We start from the raw sequence: 17,074 nt of genomic DNA on the forward strand, positions 1-17,074 counted from the left end.
TGAGCTGAGCCTCATCATAAGATTGGTAAGATTTTAGGAGGGAATCAATTAATTACCCAGTGTGTTGACGGCTCAGAGGGAAAGACTGCAAGAAAAATGATAAAGTAAAAATGAATATTTACACAATTTTACTTTCTATCTTAATGGCATTGATAAAAAGAACATAACATCATAGAAAGCTCAACAAAGTTGATTTTACATAAAACTGCCCCTTTAAGTCATGTGTGATTTAAAAAGCATTTTTTACAACAGCTGGAGATCAGTAGATTTTAAAATCTACTGACTAACTCATGACACCTCCCAAACTTTAACTTTACTGCAGTGTAAAAATGAAGATGGACACCGCCCAGAATAAAATAAAAAAAAAAGTGAATGAAATGTTTGAAGTTTGAAACAGAATGAGCAGCAACACGACACACCAGCTGAAATCCTACTTTCCCAGCCTGGTCACACCTTCCTGCAAATTATACTGCTTATTATCCTTCAGCGTTCTATCACAGCCCCTGAATCAGACGGAATTATGGGAGCGCAGCCTCAGCCGGATGACAGAGCAGCTCCGCCGAGATGTGTGACAAGCTCAGAGAGCATAATCTGACTCGCTCTGTCCGTCTCTCTTTCATCCGCTTATTGTTAGAAGCAATAAATGCAAAAGCATTTATTGCTTCTTACAATAAATGCTTTTGCCTCTTCCCCCGACCATCTGAGCGAGCCTCAGAAACGTTCCCCTGCTCTTTGTGGCGTGTTTTAATTTTCTCTGACCTCTTTTACTGGCCTTGTCTGGTGCAGCTGGAGCTGCTGCACTCGCGCTCTCATCCAGACTCTCCTCTGCAGAACGAGTGCTTGTTGAAGCTTAGAGACACACGAGACCAAAGAGAGTGAAACACAAACACACAGCAGAACACCTCAGTCAGATTCAAAATCGCTTTGAAAATCTTGATCAAAGATTGCACAACAATTCAATTTTTTTGATCCAGTCTTGAAAATTCAACAGCTTTGTTGATTAAATATGCAGCATTCAATAAACTTTGGAGGAAAACATCTCCAGGCAAAAGATGCCACATCACGCCAAAAAGAAAGTACACCCCGTTTCAGATAAAGATACAAATAAACTGATTTTCACCAACATTCAAACGTAGTTCAAACTGTCATCAACGGTAGAAATCTGCAGCAGATTCCTCTCGCTTGTAAATCAACTCTACCTAAACAAGCAGCCTCACGGAGCACCTCTCCCAACCCCCATGTCCCACTCTGCTCCTTTAAACTAGTGGCAGTAGCGATTAGCAAACACAGAACATTGTGTTGCTAGTCTGCTCCAAAGAACATTGGAAACGGCATAACGGAGGGGCTGAAAGAGACAGAGGCCAGTCAAAATGTCTTTAGCTGATGATGTGTCTGCAAAGATCTCTTTATCTGTCCTTTTTGCAAAAGGGGAAGAACTGGACATTATCCTGTAGGAAATTTGAATAAAGTTTGAAATACTTTTGAACTTTGTCTAAGGTTCCGGAGGTTGCATAATATGTGTTTTTTTTCATCTGGTCAATGGTGTTTTTAGCATGCTGAAGTCAGAGAGACTGTGTGCTATTTTAAGCTTGAGACATGATTTTTTTATACATTAGGGTAAAAGTGACAAATGAGCACGCATCAGGATACTTCAGAGGAAATCTTGGCTGACTGGACAAATCTGCTACATATATGACTGGATGGACAGAGTGCTTATATTAATACATTTATATAGTCATCTTTTAAATAAATAAAGATGAAAGGTAAAAATGAGGGGAGTAAAGTTAAAATAAGTAGCCTGATTTGATAATATATACATGATGAACTGAAATAAATATAAGGGATTTATGTTGGGGGGTGGGGGGTTTAAATAAATGAAGATGATGTAACTTAGTGTAGAGACTGATTCACCTAGAATGATGTTAATGTGATAGAAAAAAAAGAATGTGGAAACTTGAATAAAGAGTCAAATAAATCTAGAAACAAGCTAAAACCTGGTTGTTCTTCCTTCAGAAGCAAAACTTTCTCACAGTGATGTTGGGTGAGAATCCACAACAAAGATTCATGGCTAAAAATGATACTAGCAATAAATTCCTAACTTAACGGTACGGAGCTCCCTATGGGGACATTTTTTTCTTTTTTGTTCCCTCACTAAAGTGTTGCATTACCTCACAGTAATAGTTCATGTGGGATCTTGAATACTGATAGTCTTTCTGCTATAATATAAGGATTTATTAAAGGTTTTTCCATGTGTTGATATATCTGAAGTTTTACGGGTTTTTTTTGTTAGGATGCAAATGCACCATAAACCTATGTGGAAAATGCAAAAACAAAACGGGTCCAACATGTCTCCATCTTTTTCCATTCAGAAACTTTCCATAAGAAGGGAAGAAAGCAAGAAAGAAAAAATACATCCAAACTATCTGAACTATTTCTGAGTCATTTTCACAGGGTAATAAAGTCATCTGACCAGTTTTAATTGTGTCTTTTTCGTGTTGGCAGAATGAATGGTTAATAAAGAGTTGTTTTCATGTGCAGGTCCAACTCAACCTTACACACGCACACACACACGCACACACACACACACAAAAAAACATAAAAATGCAGTTTAATAGATTGATTTTTAACCAGTTTCTGCACCAAAGAGTTGAGAATGTAGAAACACGTTTTCACCAAGGCTCTTTAAAAGTGAACATATGTGCCTTTTTTTCTTTAAAGGTTTTATTGGCTCTAGTGACATTTATTTGATAGTGAGTTGACAGGAAAGTGGGTAATGAGAGAAAGGGGAAGACATGTGGCAAAGTTTCACTAGACTGGGAATCAAACCTGCAACAGCTGCATCGAGGACTAAGACCTTCATATGTGGGTTGTGCTTAACCGCTTAACCCCTGCGCCACCACAGCACCTATATGTTCTATTTTGAAATGACATTCAAAATAATACATTTTGAATGTTCCATTTTGAACATTTTGAATGTTCAAAATAGAACATGTATTGGGCCCAGTATGCCCAATACATACTGGGCCCAATACATACTGGGCTGTAAATACATACAGCTGTAAATACATACAGCCCAGTATGTATTTACTAATTTATTGTGAGGGAATGCAATACTTTTTGTGAGGCGACACAAAAGAAAAAGAATGTCCCATGACCCCTATGGCGCTCCGTACCGTAACAACCAGTTATGGCACCACCACAAAAAGCCTCTGAATCGGATGGTGCCCTCACAAGTAGGAATGGAGTCCATTAAAATTCTCCACTTTTACTGTTTGGTGCCTGTTTCTATTAAGCCGCCTCCTTCTAAATCCACGTATTTAAATACACATCTCACGTTTGCATGTTTGCTGGAGCCTTATTTTTGTCAGTTAGTATCATCAGCTGGTTTGAAAGACGTCGCTTTGATTTGCCCTTAAAAAGCTGCTCAAGGAAGCTCATCTTTCTGTTTGTTGTTGGCTGGGATTTATGTAAAATTGCTTTGCAATTAAGAGACAAAACATCCTGATAGCGTAAACCAGGAATGTGAAAAGTGGAATTAATCGCAGCCTCTCAGAGGAGCGATCCTGCTAATGCATGCACATATTTTAGAGTTTTTTTACAATTTGACTTGCAGAAACATATTCCCCAGCTCTGTGTGACCCGTTACATCAGGGTGGATGCATAATTAGAGCTCCGTCCCTTATGATAAACTATATTTATGATGACTGCAATGCCACTGCTCTGTATTTCAGTGCTTTCAGGTAAAAGTTTGAACATTTATCAGTTTTCCAGTTTCATTGAATCAATAATTGTGGTCTAAATACCCACAAGACCAAAAGAAAATAGTCCAAAGAATACAACACACTGACACAGTTACAGCTGAAACCAGATGTTTACATACAGTTTTTTTTTTCGGTGGAGGGGGGGGGGGGTTCTCACTGTCTGAAATAAAATCATTCCAAATGAATCTTGTTTCAGATCAGGTAGAATCACCAAAAAATTTGTTTGATTTCTTAAATGCAAGGAAACTCAATGAGAAGATTTAATTTAATTTATTTATTTATTGCAACTTTTTTTGAATTCAGAAGTTTTTAAAACTGTATAAGTTTTGTCAAACCATCTGGGCTTCCTCAGTAGTTTCCTGGAGTTCTGGTTGGTTCCTCATGACAGAACCAGAACCAGTTCTGTGATGATTAAAAAGGACAAAATGAACAAATCACGACTGCAGAGCTACAGGCTGATGTCCAACCTCACATTCATCAGCAAAGTTGTTGAAAGGCTTTGTTTCAACAGCTTCCTTTTCGGTCTGGTTTCCATGGTTATCATGGTACTGAGACAAAGTGTTCCATAGCCGTGTTTCCATTAACTATAAAATTATGCAAATTTGAAATTATGAAAATAAATTTGCTTAGTGGAAACGCAGCAATTTAACAAAAAAGGAAATTGCCAAAACGTGGTTGTTCTAGGATGTGGTGATTCTTCAGTCATATTTACATAATATAATTCACAAAACTGCAATAGAAACATTTCACCATAAATCTGGGTATTCAGTGCTAAACCATCCAGAAATGAGACGTTGCACTTCTTTACTGGAGATCCCAATATACATGATTATTGATGCTTTATCATTCGGTGTTGTTTTTCTTCTTTACAGATAAATGGAGTTTCAACAGGAGTGTAAAAGGCTGAATAAGGGAGATGCTGAGCAGCTGCTCGGCCTCAACAGCTTTATCATCATAAAGCTGTTGAGTCTCACCTCATGGAAGAGTTCAAAGAAAGTTGCAGCAAAAACGAACAAAAAAGGAAACATTTCCAAATTTTCCTAAACCTTTTTCAATATGCCTTATCAAGAGTTTTGCTTTAACAGCAGCAGAGCTGAAGAACAGAGCAGCTCTCATTTCCTAAATATATACGCATATATTCAGCTCTGCTGTGGAAAATAGAAATGAGGTAAAAACGAAGAGAATAAAGATTGAAGGAAAGGCGTGCAGGTTGCAGATTCTTGCTGCTTTTCGCCGCATTTTGTTTATCAGTGGGAGAAAGAGTCTGCTCTTCAGCCACAGCTGTGTCTTTGTTCAGCTGTGGGAACGGACCGATCTGCTGCTGCAGGTTCTCAATAGATGAACTTTGCCCCCTGCCTCTCCCTAAGTGGGCTCACCAGCAAACAAGTCTTCTTCTCTCATCTTGTTTTTCCCCCCATGTCTTTCACAGACACACGCAAAAACTTTTCAGACAGTTTTTGTTGCTTCCTCCTGTTTCCTTATACTCACCTTTATGTCCCTCCTTGTGCCTCTTACTCTGAATGTTCTCCTGTCAGAGCTGCACACAAAAATATCAGCAGAAGGAATGAGAAGGAAACTCATGAGCGCAGTAATAAGTCTTGTCTTCTGCAGCTCTGCACAGAGGTTCATAGATGTTTAAAGCAACTGAACCGTCACAAAAACTTTTTATTATCCTTTTTTTTTAATCCGATGAATTCTGCTGGTCTCATGTAAACACAGACCAGACTGTTTGACTCTGCAATCTTAGCTTTGGGCCACCACACCTCAACAATCAGAAGTTTAGTGATTAATTGTGGAGTACTGAGGAATAAAGGTGAGGCCAAAACTAAATCTTGAAAATATAGATAATAACTAAATTTCCATTCAACACAAAAATGCACAAATTGAAATTACGAAAATAAATTAGCTCAATGGAAACATATCAATTTAGAAAAAATTCTCGTTTTTTGATAAAAAGGTTTTTTTGCTAGGATGAAGTGGGTTTTCCACCCATACTGATGTATACGTTTTTCACATCACATGAGTCACATGATGAGCCAGATGTTACTCCTGGTAAAAATGATGGAGGAGAAGAGTGTTAGGATTTGAATTTTCTGTGTTTATTTTTGTTTTTTTTCTGTGTTTATTGTGATCCTGTTCTCTGTGTTGTCCTGTCTGCTCCCTAATTGTTTCCCAGGTGTGTCTAGTTCCCCTGATTACTCCCTGTGTATTTAAGTCCACCTGTTGTCTCTGTCTCTTGTCAGATCCTTATCGATTGTAAGTTGTCTGGTGTTAGTCTGGCCGTTCACAGTTGTACTGTCCAGTCCTGTGTCGGCATCAGCGCCCATATCAGTCTGCAGTCTAACAGTTGCTACTGGTGTTTTTGAGCTTTTTCTCTGCCGTGCTGGCTGTTACCTGGACTGTTCAGAGCTCATTTTTTCATCTTTAAACCTCATTTATTCACCACTACCTGGATCTCCCTGCGTTCATTCTCACCACCTTTAACCTCATCATGACAAAGAGAATTTAGAAAGTTTTTTTTTTGGGGTTTTTTTTTTATTCATCTGGCTCCTCCAGATCTCTCTCAGCATCACACAGTTCATAAGTTTTGTTTCATTCCAACATGTTGAATCCATAACTCTTCTGGAAAACGACCGACTATAATTTCCCCAAAACGCTGCATGTAGCTGCTCCCAAGAAGGCGGGGCTTGCTGCTCAAACATCTGATTGGCTGATGAGTATTTGCGCCACAGCTGAGTTATGAATATATATCATATAGCAGTTTACCAACCATCATGCCATGATTTGTGACTTATCTAATGAACAAGCTTATTCATGTGTAATTTCAATTTTATTTCTCTTTTAATGGAAACGCTGCAATTGTGAAATTGTGTTTTCTCAACATTAGGATATCATGGACAAAGATTTGTGCACATTTGTAATAGAAATCCAACTTTTCAAGAGCATCTTAAAAGTGTAAAAAGTTATAGGTGTTTGGACATTAGGGTTTTCCCATGCTAGCTTATTTCCTTTTAGTTTCTTAGTTTGTTCTTGCGTTCTGTTCATTTTTTCTGTTTCTGTTGGATCTGTTCCTACAGCCTTTAAATCTTAGTTCAGCTCTGGTTGTGTTCACTAATCTCTATCCTTCAGTTTTGCTGCTTCCATCCTGCCACATCTGTTCCACATCTCCTCTGATTGGTTCGTCTTCTTCATCCTCCACCCCTGTCTCTGTATTTCTGTCACTTTTTTGGATTCTTCTGTTTCACTGGCTGCTTTTAATAATCTGCTCCTCCTGTGATTCCACTCCTCCTATTTTATTACTAAAGTATCCTGTTCTTCCTCCATTTGTTTCATCACTTGGGTCCTTTAGTAGACAAATAATGAAAGAAATAAAACTTTCTATTACAGAATAAAAAAGTTGTTTTTTTTAAAGACACTTAAAAGTGAAACTTTAGTCCTTGATTTTTTGGTCCAACAACCAAGAGCTCTGATCTCTGTTTAAAAAATAAATAGCTGTCTAAGAGAGTAAATAACTATCTAAAGTTATAATCCAGCCAGACTCTGAAGTAAAAAAACAGAGCTTTATATTACCTGCTCATAAAAGTTACTTTAATTCTACTCCTCTATAAAGAAATGAAGTGCTCAAAGGTGTAAAAAATAATGAAAAGGAGAAAAGAAAAAAACGATTCATTATATTGGTAAGAAAATAAATGGGCATGCTCTGATGCCTCATCACAATGCATCTCTGAAGGCATGCCCATATCTAATAAAATTTAAAAAAATTAAAGTCTACAACCATCTCCAGTAACAATAAAAACTGGAGTTATAGCCTAAACCCAGATTTTCTTTTCTTTTTAAAGCATTTGTTAATTGAACTGAACTGAACTGATCCAGTCGACTGGCCTCTCTGTCCTCACAGCTGGACTCCCAGGATATTTTCTGAATGTGATCCAGAGCGTTCTCTCTGTGTGAAAAGTCTCTGTGTACCAGCAGTTTCTGAAACACTGACCTGCCTGGTTCCCTGGTTCCAGACACCAGGCCCTGCTCCAGTCTGCTGGGTTGGACTTCAGGAAGGAGACCAGGCTAAATCTAGAAGCCTAAGTTCACGCTGCCCTGTGATTGGATGATGTGTGAATGCTATTTAAGTGAGTTTATACACTACTTTTTCATTAAATGATTCTCACAACACTAGCTTTACATATACTACGTATTTTATCCCAGTTTAAGTCATTTTTATCTTAACTATTACCTGCTATTGTTTTATCAGCTAGTCTGGCTAAATCCTCACCAATCTTTTGATCTTCCTTTATGTTGAAAATTTCCTTTAATTAAAAAAATACTCCAATCATCTTTAATTTAATTGCATATTATTTTTTCCCTCGTTTCACTTATTTTGGTATCTGAGATTTTCATAGACAATTAATCAGTGTTATGATATATGACAAATTATTATCCGTCATAAAACAGAAATAATTTCCTGTCAGCTGATATTATTTACAGTGGAGCAATATTTTTCAAAATCAGTGTGTTCAGTGGTACCAAGTAGTGGTTGCTGGGGATGCAGCGATCCACTTTTTTCACTTTCGATACCGATATCTGATGTTTAGCATCAGCCATTACCGATCCAATACAGAAAAACAGAGCTTGATTTGCTTGAGACATTTATTTGTTAAACACAGACATAAATGTACTGAATTACTGATATATTTGCTAATTCTATTCCAGTAAAGCACACGTAAATACACCAACAGCTTCACAAGCCTGGTCAAACATGTAAAAAACCACAACTTTAATTTGTTCAGAACAGCCAATGGAAATTAAATCTTAAAGCATGGCGTTGCTCAGAGCTCAAAACATAGAATTAGACTGAATAGATCCGCCCTTGTGGATCAGACACTGTCATTGACACCGGAGCTAGAATTTGCTTCAGTATTGGGACCGATGGAGACATTATTATCGGTGCATCACTAGTATTTAAATTCCTAGCTAGACAAGGAAAGGTTATGTAAATACTTTGCAGAAACCCACTTTAAAAAATTCTCCTGTCCCTTTAACTCAAGGAAATGAAATCCATCCAAAGTTTTCTGCAGTGACAGAGTTCCCAGCAGGTGTGGCTCATGCTACAGTGAAACACGCAGTTTAAGAGTCGGCTGAGCAGGAGGTAAGTGGCGTTCTAACGAGGACTCATCTGTATTCTGCTCCCTAAAACACAAGAGGGGGTTGTGGGGAGGAGAGGGGTTCACACACAGAGCATCAGCCCCAGCTGCTGCTCATGGAGCTTTCAGAAACCCCTAAAGGAAAACTCTGCTGCCGAGGAAAACCAGGTGGACTTCTGGGCTAGAAAGCCTCGCAGAAATTCAACTCACCATGACCAAAAAGCTTTTACACTCAATATCCTCTTCTGGTTAACAGTCAATTCTAATGGAATATATGAAAAAAAAAAGTATATTAATCACTGCCAGCTCTGAGTATTCTGTGGAGCCACATTAAATCAGGTGTGGACATTTTCATCTCATTTAAAATGGACAGTTCAGCAATGCTTCAAACTCTTTGAAGAAAAACACCAGTTAGGCTCAGCATCTGGCACCGCTTAATGCTGCCACAGGTAAAGACTTCAAACATGACCTACAGGCCGACTTTCTCCATCCATCCACTGTACCCAGTGAGAGAGAGAGACAGAGAGAGAGAGAGAGAGAGAGCCATAGCTGCAGTAAGCACATACCGAGACATCATGCAATTTTTCTTAATGATTGAAGAATTGAGAATGAAGATATTTTATTCTTCGTGTATTTCTGAAACTTATAGAATCACAATCTTTGTTTCCCCTGTCAATTCTGTTTACTTTGAAATTATGTCTACATGCACCTAATTTACAACAACAAAACCATAAAACACAACACCTGGACTTCACTTCGTCAGAAGACATTTTAATGAGTGCCTCTGCATGTTTGACAACCATGTTATAATTAGTTTTATCGCTGATTGTGGTTGAAGAAAAGAGAAAAAATACATTTTAATACATATTCATACTCTCACAGCTGAGGCAAATACTACTGAAACTGAAACCTAAAGGAAAACCAGACAGTTTAGTTCATTTTCCCAAAGTAAGCATTTTCATTAAAACCTTAAAGCTGCAGTATGTCACATTTATATAAAAATGTTTTTTATCCTTATTTATTAAAACTGTCATTATATTGTAACAGTATAACATGAAACCAAGCTGTTTCATCTTAGCACCTCCTCCCAGAGCTACTGTTACAGTCTGCAAAAATGCACCCAGTCAAAAACAACCAATCAGAGCCAGGAGGAGGGTCTTAGTGCTGTCAATCAACCTTCTGTGCGCTGCTCTATCTGTTAATGGTGGAAAAACAACTTACCACTACAGGAATATTATCGGTGGCCATGCTAGCTAGCATTAGCATTTGTGGTGGGCTATTTTGTGGTGAACCAGCAGTAGCTTAGCAATGAGCAAGGTAGAGGTGGTGAGCACGAGAGTGATTGACAGCACTAAGACCCTCCTTCTGGCTCTGATTGGTTGTTTCTGACTTAGTGGCATATTGCTGTAGTTAGTACTGGGAGCACTGGGAGAAGCCAGAGGAGCTGGATTCTTTTGTTGTTATTTTTTTACAGATTATCCACCTTCCGTCTTATATTGTCACAACTTTATAATAATTTTAACAAATATGTAAAAAAACAAAAAAACATATTTTTTAATAAAAGTTTCACACTGCAGTCTTAACAAGGGTCTTTTCATGTCTGAAATTCAATTGCAAGTGTTACTTGAGATGTCAGTGTTTCAGGGCTAACAGTTCTGAGCTTAAACTGGTTTACTATGCACTTTCAAGACCGTTTATACTAGTTCTGATCAATCCGGCTGTGCAAGGAGGAATTCTAGGCTGTCAGGAACCGATAACCTGCCTGAAGACCAGCGTTGCCACAGTTACCTTGAAAAAATACTGCAGTCTCCTGCATGTCACTCCAAAGGAACATCCAGTGGTGGAAACTCCACCAGCCCCAAAAAAAAAAAAAAAAAAAAATCCTCCTCATTGTTAAACATGTCTTGTACAGCAAAAAATAATTTTGAAACCACCATCGTTTACCAAATTATCTGTCTAAATGCAAAACAAAGCAGCATATTGAAGCAAATGTTATTATAATTTTACAATACAGCCATTTGCTGGGATCTGTACATGAATTATTCATGAGGCTGTACTTTGGCTGCCTAAAATCCAGGCTCCAAACAAGCCAATTAAACAGAAAATAAAAAAAACAAAAGAAAAACTAATTTTTCATGGCTCTTCAATGTGAGCAAGTAAAGTAAAAATGAAAAGTTAAAAATGCTTGTATTATCAGTGATGCTCAGACTAGCTGAGAGTCACTGGGAATGTCTGCTGTATCACCTGCACTCTTATGAACTTGGTCAGCCTCCTTCTCTCTAAGTGGAAGTGAGTCACTTCTCTATTTTTATCCCCATGAAGAAGAAGGAACCCCACCGGCTTCAGGAGGCTGTGCTGCTCGGGACGCATCGCGCAGCAGGAAGAGGGAGAGAAAGGGCTCCTCCCTGTGGCAAGGCTCCAGCTGTCCATTTCAAGGAGACGGTGAAAGACTTCTCCATAGCAACAGTCCAACATAGCAACGGTGTAGATGACTTCAGGGTGCCACTCAGGGAGTGTTTTGTGGTGCGTGAGCTCAAACACACAGAAGCCGTTTTAAGAGATGGTAATTGTTAGAGGTTACTTTGTGACAAGGTAAAGTGCCTGTGAAGAAAAATGATGGCGCCTGTTTCTGAGTCACACCGGGCCATGACTGTCAAGTTTTGGATATGAGAAATGTCGCCGTCCGGTGGCAATGTCAACGGAGGGATGGTGGGGAGAACACCGTAAGTGAGGGTATATATACTACCGTAACAACTGGGGAATGACGTAACTGACGTGAGAGAGGAGGGGGCACAATACGGGATAATTTCGGGGAACATAAGACAAGAGGACGGCGGGAAAGGGGGGTAAAAAGTGGTAGCTACCCGGTCAAAACGGGAGACTTGACAGGTATGCCGCCAGGCAGAGGGCCGAAACCCGAGAGCAGAAAGCACTTCCTTCAAGCGTTCAAAGGCCCCACATTGGAATAACAAAACCTCTTATTCCTTCTGGCCAGGAACACCTCAACCAAGGAGTTTCACTCTTCATTTCAACTTTTCCCCATCATATACATCCGAGGCGCAATGAATCATTTAAGGAGCAGAGCTTGAAATGAGAGCAGACAGGATAGAAGGCTTTCTTTATAGATTGAAGTTGTAACAGGCAGCTGAAGTCCAATTTCACTCCAACAATGCGACCCTTTGATCACGACACGCAGCGGATTCTGAGAGTCACCGGTTACCGTCCATCACCATTGCACTGCCAAACCGAGCTGAGCCGAGCATCCTGGGACTGGAAATGAAGGGAAATGAGAAAAATGATGAAGGTATACGGCGGCAGACCAGCACTCACCCAAAGACCACAGTAGATCACTGTCACTCCAGACTATAGGTACGGGTTGTGTGTATATTTTACCTTTCAGTTCTTCTTTTTCTTTATCTGTAAATCGAGTCAAAAGGGCAACTATCATCTGCTAGTTATTAGTTGAAAAGTCTTAAAATATATTCTTTATGTAGGGAGCAGTGGCCAAAAGAAAACCACTGATAAAAATAAAGCATTAAGACGTGATTTTATAAACTAACAGAAGTATTTTAAAATCTATTCTCAGCCGTCTAAAGTGTAAGGACTTTAGAACAAAACAATAATCCTGCTTCTTCGTGACACCTTGTTGCATTAAGTAGTGTTATTTTAGTTCTAAATGGCCTATAGACGGCATTTAATTACAGCTTTGAAAATAGCCGGAGGGATGCACATCAACCCATGGCTGTCACAAAGTATCAGGCATGGGGTTTTTTAACTATATTGGTCCGATCAGTTAAATTGACCCAATATTGATAGCCGATATTTCTGTCCATCTTACTGATGTTTATGTGTGTTTTTCAGGAGGAAGATATATGTTTGGTTGTGTGAGTGATAGTGATGCAGTTACTGAATCAGTCAATCAGTGCTGTGGTCGTCTCCAAAGGTAACCATGGTCCACGACTTTATGCTGGATTTTACTGTCGCTTCATCTCTTTGGAGAGCTTCTCAGGGTTATAATGCTGTTTGGTTTTTCATTACAGTTTAGTTTTACTTTGTTGTGACTTTTTAATGCTTTTTTAGAGTGTTTTTGTTAGTTAAATATTGTTTAGTTTTAGTGCAGCTGTTTTAATGTTTTAAGGTTAATTTTCAGGTGCAGAATTCAAAAAGGTCAAAGTGTTGTTTTGTGATAATGTATAAATTGACTGGGTTTCAGCATGTTTTAGTACAATATAGTTCCAGTTAGTTATAGTTTTTCCTCATTAATTACAGTTTTTATTTATTTCAGTTAATCAGTTTTTTTTCAGTTTTAGTTTTCATTATTTCATTCATTCTCATTAACTAGTAACCTTGATGCTTCTCAGAATCGGAGAATTTCTTAAAAGAAGGAAAAATTTTTCGCTCTTTAATTTACAGTGAAGTTGTGCCTCCTTTGGTTTCTCCTAAATCCAGAACGCCTGACAGAGACACACTCTTTACTTGTCATTTTATGGAGTAAGATTCTGAACATTTCATCTTTGAAATCTAAACAAAAAAAATTATCTTTACTCAGCAATGAACAATTTAGAAAACATTAGACTAAAATTTCTTTTAGGCTTCATGGGGTGTGTTCTCTAAAAGCAGAATATTAATGATTGATGATTAACATTTGTGAATATTAGCATAAAATATGAACTATCAGTGTAAAATCCAGCCAGAAGGATTATGAACTTCTCCCCACAGAGAGTCAATAAATCATTTAAAATGTGGATTTTAAATGAACTCAGATGGAGAATAATTTCTGTTAAATATCACTGGGTTGCAGGGAAACTTTGGACATTATGCAGCTGCAGATAATTTCCACTCTGTTAGGTGATGCTGAACATCTTGAATTGCACTTTTTACTTGCTGATGGCAGCAATAAAGTCAGTTTTGAAATGGAACATTAGGGACTCTTTCTTGTCTGTGCAGACATTCGATGGAAATCAACATTAGTCCATCAGCTCCACATTTGTGAGCCGGGTGGATGTGTAATGTGGAAACAAGTGTCGGAGATGGAGCTGGTGGGGGTGAAGATGTAAAGCTCTTCATTGGGGGGTGGGGAGGTGAACAAAACGGACGGGATTGGAAACAAGCAAATCAGCCAGACAGCTCAGGTTAAGGACATCAGAGATATAATTAGAGCGGCAAGGCTGGGAGACGGAGATAATGATAAAGAAAAGAGGTTTATATAGCCTGGCGAAACTGACACAGTTAAATGAGTCAAGCCAATATTTAAAATGTGCAATCTTTAACACAGAAAAGAAACTAAGAAAACTAACCTTAAAGTATGTCACTTTTATAGAAATTTTTTTTTGGCATATTTGTTAAAACTTACTATGTTGTGGCAGTTTAATATGAGATAGATAATGTATCTGCTGTGCCTTCTCCCTGTGGACTTCATGTAATCTGAACAAATACACCACTCAGGCAGAAACAACCAATCAGAACCAAGAGGAGGGTCTTAGTGCTGTCAATCCCTCTCGTATAAGTGCCGGTCACAGTTCTCTGCTATGCCTTGGTTAACCAATATTATATAAACTTCCCCCACCATTTCGACTTGGTGAAAAAAATGACCACATCGCACACAGATCCTGCTCTTCATCACTGTCACATGCATAAATACCACGTAACCCCCCTTGAAAAAAATTTGGTATCTTTCCAGGCACTTATTGTCATTTTATAGCACAATGAAGTTACTATGTTACCTTCACTTGTTATAAAAATGCTGTATATGTCAAAAATCACTTTGATTTAACACCTTAAAATTGAGCCTTTGTGTCTTTAAGAAGCTTTAACTCTTTCTGACCCTGCTTTTAGCTGAATGGTTGCCACGGGCGATTAAAGGGTTTCTCAATCATGCATAAAAGATCGTTCCAATGGCAGATTCTTATTACTTATCATTGCGACAACGCAGGTATGTTTTTGATGACGGGATAATAACATTGTAATAAGATGTAAAGCTCAAAACAGTCAAGTTTAAATAACGCTGTCCCTTTAAAAAATGGCTGATCCTGATGTAAATGCTGACAGAGCGTCCATCCTTACTGCAGATGTTTGGAATGTGAAACAAATCAAATCATTTCTGTGTGTTTATGCAGTTTCTCAGGTATATTTTTCCACTGTGTTCTCGTTTTTTTTAATCCATATTCTCTGGTAAACTGTCAGTACCATTAATCAAATACCAAATAGATTTTTTGAAGCATACATTCTTCATACAGGTGTCAGTAGGCTTAACTGAAGGCTTTTTTGTTTTGTTTTGTTTATTTATGAAGATTCAAATAAATAACTCCAACATTAACATTTGAATTATGCTGCACAAAACGTGTATCATTCTCTCCATCATAGCTGTCACTGAATGCTAATTGTGGAACATATGACTTGATAAATGGCTCAGACAACACCTGAGCCATATTTTATGCATGAGCACAAACTGAAATGGTTAGCTGCTGCAAGAGAGTTACTACTGTAACATCTTACCTCCAAGAGACAAAAGACAGTTCACAAAAAAGCCCCTAATGTCTCCCATCCATTTGGTGAATTGAGGATGATGTGTGATTGTTTCTGGCATCATTTCTGTCCATTAGCACAAAGAGCTCCCTCATGTTCCTGTGGATGTGTACATGTTGGATGTGATGTGAACCGCTGCTGCTGCTGTGAACCTCTTTGTTTGAGACCTGACAGCTCCCAGCGCCAGATGCAGATAGTGACAGCAGGAAAAGGAAAAAGGAAACCAGAGCTTCTCCACGCGAACAATAAATGTGCTCACTTGAAGTGAAAATGTCTCTTTGAAAGCTAATCGGTTTGAGGTCGAGAAACTCAACGGAGCATGCTTTTGGAAGTCAAATCAAGCAACCGCAGGCCTGATGGTATCGCGTTCTCTGAACATTATCAAGCAGAAGTAAAATCTAAGGAACCTCAATTTAATTATGCCCTTGGAGCCGCAGCGTCAAGCCGTCTGTCTTTCTCAAAACATGAAAATGCGACGGGACCAAAGCTGTCTTAACTCTCTTTCAGCAAATAGATTTGATTAAATGTGAAAGTAGGGATCAGTAAAATCATTCGCAGTGAAACACGAGCCTGAACTTCAAACTAACAGAAGTACGGATCGTTCTTTCAGGGAATGGAAACGAAAGAGGTTCTGAAGCTATTTGCAATTCTGCTTACATTTTTTGAACAAATTCTAATGATCAGATCTGACTTTAAGAAATACAGCCACCACCACTTGTCTCCCAGTCTGCTTCCTGTTTGCCTGCTCTGCTCTCAGGCTGCTTGTCTGGATTTACAACTGTTTCCTCTTAATTGGTAAAAAAAAAAAAGTGCACATTATTAAGTATGTACTCATTAAATATGTACATTATTTAGTGTACATATTTAATGAGTGTACATTAATTATTTTGCATGAGAGGAAATTAAATTTAATATTATCAGTATTGTTTAAATGTATCAGCAAAAGCTAAGAGGAAGTTCATTTTAAAACTTTTAGACTTTTATTTTCTCTGGTTTCTGTAAAAAACATGTTTTGTTAGGTACTAACAAAACGTGTGTGTCTAGTTTTTACATGTTTCACAAATATGGGACCTCATAAATGCTTGGCAATCAGACAAGTTTTAATTTGCACTCAACTTAAAACTAAAAATCATTTGCAGTATTATATAAAATCACTTTTTTTTTAGCTTTATACTATCTCATCAAAAACATACCTGGTGTGCTGCTTTGATTATTTCATGCATGTTTGAGAAATCTTGTAATTTCCCATGGCAACCATTGAGTTGTGCAAAACACCTGGGTGGACCTAGCCCCGCCTTCGAGGATGAAGCTCCTCCTCAGAGCTGCAGTTGTAACAACTTCCTGAAATCAGAGATTCGGAAAGAGCAGGTTTTAAAGAGATGGGCTCAATTTCAAGGCGTTAAATTAGAAAGTTAAATGTGTTTTAAATCAAATTTGATATATACAGCATTTTTTTGTCAATTGAAGGTGCCATGTGCTATAAAATGTTACTAAATGCCTTGATAATACAAAATACTGCCCCTAAAAGAGAAGGAGGAAAGTAGGAATCAGATTATAAAACAATAAATACAACAAACCTGATGGACGTGTAGTGGTATAGAAATGCACCTAATTCCACACAGGTGGTTGTCAGGTGAGAAGTTCCGGTTGTTA

The sequence above is a fragment of the Poecilia reticulata genome, linkage group LG1 (assembly GCF_000633615.1).
Source record: "Poecilia reticulata strain Guanapo linkage group LG1, Guppy_female_1.0+MT, whole genome shotgun sequence".
Taxonomy (NCBI): Eukaryota; Metazoa; Chordata; class Actinopteri; order Cyprinodontiformes; family Poeciliidae; genus Poecilia; species Poecilia reticulata.